Raw genomic sequence first — 6588 nt, forward strand, 5'->3', positions numbered from 1 at the left:
GAGACGGGCTTGTAAACAGATCGTGAAACGTAAGGTTTTCCTGGCTCTAATGGAAGCAGGAAGAAAGTGTTCTCTTTTCCTCTCTGCCTCTTCCTGCAGTGGTGCTCAGGGTGGGACCCAGACCTTTGGAAATGTCAAGTTGAACACTGTCTTTCTGTGGCTGCCCACTTCTTTGCTAGTTGTCAGAGGGTCCAGAGGCCTGTGAGGAATGGCCACCTTGGAGGGTCCTTCTGTTCGCATTCGACAGCCAGGACTGTCACCCGCTGTCTTGTTCACTCTCTCACTTCTTCCTGGTCTCTGCTCTGATCTCACGTCCCCAGAGACATCTTCCTCGAATTCCTTACCTAAATAGCCTACCCCACTCCTTTGTGCCTTGCACCTGCTTTATTTCTCTTACCACATTCATCACCATCTGAAGTTTCATTATACACTTATCTGCATATTGTCCATCCCCCCAAATGAAGACAGGCCCTTTCCTGTCTCGGTTGCTGCTCTACCCCCGGTACCTAGAACAGGATCCGGAACACAATCAATAATAAATAATTTATTAAGCAAGTAAATCAATTTAAACCTTACAACAATCCTGCAAGGAAGGTATCATTAACATCACGAACCTCATCATCATTTTAAAAATAAGGGAAGAGGCATAAAGAAGTCATACGGCAAGTCAAGTCACACAGGGCACCCCGTCAGTCTGGACGTGTGGCCGGGCCCCTCTCATTCCCACACCGCCCTCTTAGCTCAACACCGTCCTCCTCTCCTCCTTTGACTCAGTCCACAGTTCTGTAGTCCAGGGACTGCTGGCTGATTGTGGAAAGGAAGGAAACCCAGCAACGCCCGGGAGAGCCATTTACAGTGCCTGGGCAGGGCAGAGAGGCATCCTCCGAGAAGCACAGCATGGCATCGGTGTCACCGTCTCCCTTCCAGTTGCCACTGAGCATCCGGCTGCCGTGCAGTGGGCCGAACCCAGATCGTCCTCCAGACAGCAAGAGCCGCTCAACCTCACTGGTGATGCAAGGAACACCTGCCTCTCTCCCTCCTGGCCTTTCACTGGGAGCCCTGCAGCCAGGCACCGCTCACAACGGGCCCCATGTTGAGTGAAAGAGTCCATCTCACCAGCCGGCGGACGTCTACCCTGCTGTGGGCAGCAGGCTGCTCCCAGCACTGTGAGGGCAGAAACCCGGGTGAAGACCCATCTTTGGGCTCCTGGCAGAGACAACCCAGAGGGCAGGACTGCAAGTGTGTGTGTGAGGGGGCAGCAATGCCCCAGAGCTAAGTCACTCACACACAAAAAAGAACACACCCAGGGTCTCAGAGTGGAAACAAATGTTACAAGCAGCTGGGAGATCTGGGTTTGTGTCACAGTCCATCTCTTACAAGCTGTGTGGTGTGACACAGGGAAATTACTTCCTTTTGTCAAATAGGGATAATAAAATAATACCTGCTCATAGTACTTCCTAAAGAGTAAGAATAAAATTCAATAACAAATATGTGAAAGCATCTTAGAAACTCTAAAGTATCCATAAACACAGAGATGTGTTGCATGCATTTTTTCTGATTAAAAAAGGAAAATGACTCATTACGGAAAATATAATGAATATAATCAATATACATAAAGTATAAAGAAGAAAATAAAAATCACCTATAATTCTACTACTTACAATCACTGTTACCATTTTGTATATCTCTTTCAATCTTGTATCCAAAACACACATATGCAAATATATTTTATATATGCACATGCCCACTCACCACAAGACTGGATTACATGGACTTTACCGCCAGGGCTCTTAGAATTTTTATCATTAACTTCATTAGAGTAGGAATCTCAGTCTATAATGGATCTTTATCATTGCTCTGGCTAAGTAAGAAGTTTTAGAAACTTACTGTTAATAATCCCTCAGTCCTTTAGTTTACTAAATATGCAGTTACCTACAACATGGTACATTGGGAGAAACGTTACACTGGGAATCAGGAGATCTGAACTCTTTTCCTGTTTCTGCCAATAAAGAGCAGTGTATACTCTAGCGAGAAGCCCCTGTGACTCACTTTTCCCATCTGTGAAATGAAAGCGAGAGTCTATGCCTTGAAGGTCAGATGAGATTATGTATAGAAAAGTGTTTAGAAAAAGCACAAAGCACCCCCAGATGGGAGGTACTGATCCATCTCCACACGGTAGGCAAAGTCAGGGAGACAGTACACCTGCATTAATTCCGGCCCCATTTAACAAGTCTTAACAACCAAGGCAAAGGCCACCTTGAGAGAGTCTGCTGGTTTCTAAGATGCTAATGTACCATTCCCTTTGCCTCCACCACTTACTCGTGATTCAGATCTAAACCAGAGCTAAACCATGCTCCAAAGTGGTTGACTGTTTCTTCAAGGGACGAGGAATACTGGTACATCTCCCAGTTCCACTGTCCACCTTGAGGGGTCAGAGCCACATCCTCTCTGAGGCCATCAGGTCTTGTTTCCTCCAAGTGAGCTCTTGAAACAACTGCAGCTGGGCTTGTTAAACACGCACGTTCCCAGGGCCCCAGTCCAAGTCTCTGGGTGTGGGGCTCAGGAATCTGCATGTTTAACAGCGTCCACTGCCCCTCTCCCCAGGCCCCAAGTGATTCTGATGTCCTCACAAAGTCTGAGAACTCATCCAGTCCAACATCTCATTTTACAGACGGGAAAACTGAGGATTATGGTTACAAAGCCACGAGTGGCTCAGTCAGGGCCATAGGACCAGAACGCAAATTTCTTTCTCAATCTCTCTCTGCTTCTTTCTCCTTCTTTTTTCCCTCCCTCACTCTCTCCCTTCCTTCTCTTCTCTCTTTATTTCAAGAACATAGACTTTTTCTCTCTCACCATATACAGGTCAGCAGAGAGGTTGCAGTTCACTGGGCAGCTCTGCTCCACATGGTTATAGAATTCCGATTTCTTGGGTGCTTGAATAATGTTCTAGGGTTTTTTTTCTTTTAAAGTCCTAATTCTTTTAAAAATCAGTAATAACGAAAGATGGTTTGACACATAGCAATGAGTAGCCATACTTTTTCATCTGCCAAGGAGGCTGCGATTTAGGCAGAGTGGGAGTGAATGAAAAGTAGTCTTATCCATTTGTTCACACACGCATGCCTTCCTTTATTCATCAGTCACTGACCATCCAATAAGTAACTGGTTCTGGGACTACAACAGCACCTAAGACAGGGCCCCTGCCTTTGTTCTAAGTCAGTTCACGTCACAGTTTCCCTCAGACTAGAAAATGAAACCGGATGACTTATGAGCAAGCGTTGGGGCAAAAGGGGCCAGCGGTAGCCCCAAGAGAAAAAGAACACGGTCCCAGCCCAGCTTTGTTCTCTCCTGTGACCATCCCCCTTAGATTCCCTCTTCTTGGAGGGGCAGAATCTGTGGTGCAAGAGTCACATACACTTTCAGCTGGAACCACCACCTTCCAGTAATTCGCCAAAATGACCAACACGAAGGGAAAGAGGAGGGGCACCCGCTACATGTTCTCTAGGTCTTTTAGAAAACATGGAGCTTTGTTCTTTGGGCCTCGTACATGCGAATCTACAAGAAAGGTGATATTGTAGTTATCAAGGGAATGGGCACTGTTCAAAAAGGAACGCCCCACAAACGCTACCATGGCAAAATTGGGAGAGTCTACAATGTTACCCAGCATGCTGTTGGCATCATTGTAAACAAACAAGTTAAGGGCAAGATTCTTGCCAAGAGAATTAATGTGCGTATTGAGCATATTAAGCACTGTAAGAGCCGAGATAGCTTCCTGAAACATGTGAAGGAAAATGATCAGAAAAAGAAGGAAGCCAAAGAGAAAGGGACTTGGGTTCAGCTGAAGCGCCAGCCTGCTCCACCCAGAGCGGCACACTTCGTGAGAACCAATGGAAAGGAGCCTGAACGGCTGGAGCCCATTCCCTATGAATTCATGGCATGATGGGTGTAAAGAAAATAAAAGAACTAGACTGTATAAATGTTTCTCTTAATTGAGTAGAAGTGTGTGTCCCCTCCCCCAAACAAATATTTAAAGCACATTTTGTGTCTGAATTCAGAGGGTGACATCTTTACTTTTCAAATTTAGTGGGTTTTCTTCCTGAAAGATGTGAGGTAGTTTGTTGTGCAATATACTCCATTGGTTACTAAACTGCCAGATACTATTTATAAAATATTTGTACTAGGGCTTCCCTGGTGGCGCAGTGGTTGAGAGTCCGCCTGCCGATGCAGGGGACGCGGGTTCGTGCCCCGGTCCGGGAGGATCCCACATGCCGCGGAGCGGCTGGGCCCGTGAGCCATGGCCGCTGAGCCTGCGCATCCAGAGCCTGTACTCTGCAACGGGAGAGGTCACAACAGTGAGAGGCCCGCGTACAGGAAAAAAAAATATATATATATATATATTTGTACTAGTTTGAAAATAGTCTCTAAATTCCTATGAAATAAGGATTTAAAATAAATAAATGAAAGGTTATCTGCTGCATTATAGTTAAGCTCAGGAAAAGTTGATTACTCAGAATTGCATCATAAATTAAGTAGCTGTGTTTTGAGGATCAGGAACTTAACTTTGAAGCCTACTACTTAAAAATACATTGTTAAACTAGTTACATGCTAGTTCTGAGTTGTTTAGACCTTTTATGCAGCAGGCCTCAGTAAAGTGTTAAAAACTAGAATACCTTTTTTATTTAAACCAATGATAAGTATTTCTATTGCATCCAATACGTTATGTGACATTCTAAGCACTTTACATAATGTACTCATAAAAAACTTGGAAGAAGTTTTATTTTGCCTATTTTACATGAAAGGAAGCTGAGGCACAAGTAACTTGCCCAAGGGTACAGGTGCTTGGTGTTGGGCAAAGATTCAAACCCAGGCAACCCATAATCAGATCTTAGTCATCAGTGCTTTATTGCTTCATATTAATAGGAATATTTTAAAGCTACTTTGTCTAGTTGGAGCACATTTTAGGTTTTGTTACTTCCTGGATATTTTTAATTGGGATGTGGTAAACAAACATCCAGTAGGGAACTGATCACATCCCATTCCCCTGCCTTCAGTATTCTATGATAATCCCTGTAGCAAGCTTATTTAAAATGAAAACCTTGACTACCTACTTAGTATTCTCTCCTTGCTATTAGACTTGAGGACAAGAAGCTATTTATAATTTTAGTATATGCTGTGAATAGGTAAAAACCCAATGTTAGGGGCCTTGAGTTTCATCTAGTGAAGTGTGATGCTAAAAGGGCTGCTTTGGAATCTAGCGAACCCTGGCTTTGAATCTTGGATTCCTAACCTAACTCACTAAATGGTGGTTATTAATTGCCCCCCCCCCAAAAAAAAAGAGTCACATCCAGTGTTTCTAGTCCCAGACAGGCCACATCCTGGGTTCAAGAACAGAATCCAGGGCGGGGAAGGAGGAGGCTCTTTCTCCTCCCACAGCCTCAGTGCCCAGTGTGCTGGGGACACCAAAGTCGGAGCAAGGCCTCCCCTGACAGACCAGGAGGCTTAGCAGTCCATGCAGAGCCAATAAACATCATCTCCTTGGACTTTAATAAGGTTTTGAATGGGTTCCCACTTAAGCAGTCCTTGAGAAACTTGGAAAATATGGCTCGGTGTGAAAGTTTTATTAAGCAGGATGTTGGGAAAATTAGTGGTGTCATTTAGCATCCCCCAAAATCATTTTTGGCATCAATTTGCTTTGCCCTAGGTGGTCTCCAAGCCACCCTTGTCTTCCTCCCCCTCGGTCTCTCTCCTAATCCCAGCGACCGTTCAAAGGGACTTGTGCAGCTTTGAAAAGGGTTGTAAACTGGGACTTGCATAAAACCAGGGGTCAAGGGAGCTATAACAGAATGATTTAAGCAAACAAAGTCCACTTTATGTTCCAACCTAAATGCTGAAAAACATAAAACCATTCTTAAATACATGCTGGCTGAGTATATGGAGAAAAAACTTCCTTTTGAAAATAAACTTTGTCTTCTATAAGTGCTTCATTACACACCATCATAAAAGCGCGGTCCCGGCAGAGGGAAAAGCATTGCAAAAGCAGAGAAAGGGGAAGAGATTGCCCAGTGGGCTCGGAGTGGGGAAGAGCCAGGGTGGCTGCAGCACAAGGGCAAGAGGTGGCTGGGGAACTGCTCAGGGTTCCTGTCTCCCTCCTCAGAGGTCACCCCTTAAACTCTCATCTGCCTGCCTGCGAGAGGCAGAAAACCACAGAAGGGAGAAAATAACAGCTTCCGAGATTTACAGCCACCGTTGCTCTGTGTCTCCTAAATGCAGAGCATTGTGCTCAGAGATTTCTGTACATTTTCTCACTGATTTCTCCAATAATTTTGCAAGGAAGGCGTTATTCCCTACTTCACTCATAACCTAGCCATGGTCATCCAGCTAAAGGGGGATTTAAACTCAGGCCCCCCCAACACACTCTAAAGCCTATAATGTTTTTAAAAACCACATCATAGAGAAGATGAATATAAGTATCTGCCTGTGATGACATGAGCACTTCTTATGGTTTCCCCACATTTCCTAATATATATTTTTTGAAAAACCACTTATTAAAAAAATACAAGTCATACATATTTAACACATTCTTATAAAAGC

The 6588-nt window shown here is 44.5% G+C and overlaps 1 pseudogene; it reads left to right on the top strand.

The window, feature by feature from the left end:
- Nucleotides 1-3449: 3449 nt before the first annotated feature.
- LOC131751249 (large ribosomal subunit protein eL21-like) lies at nt 3450-3953 on the top strand (annotated as a pseudogene).
- Nucleotides 3954-6588: the final 2635 nt, after the last annotated feature.

Source organism: Kogia breviceps, chromosome 2 (assembly GCF_026419965.1).
Source record: "Kogia breviceps isolate mKogBre1 chromosome 2, mKogBre1 haplotype 1, whole genome shotgun sequence".
NCBI classification, from domain to species: Eukaryota; Metazoa; Chordata; class Mammalia; order Artiodactyla; family Physeteridae; genus Kogia; species Kogia breviceps.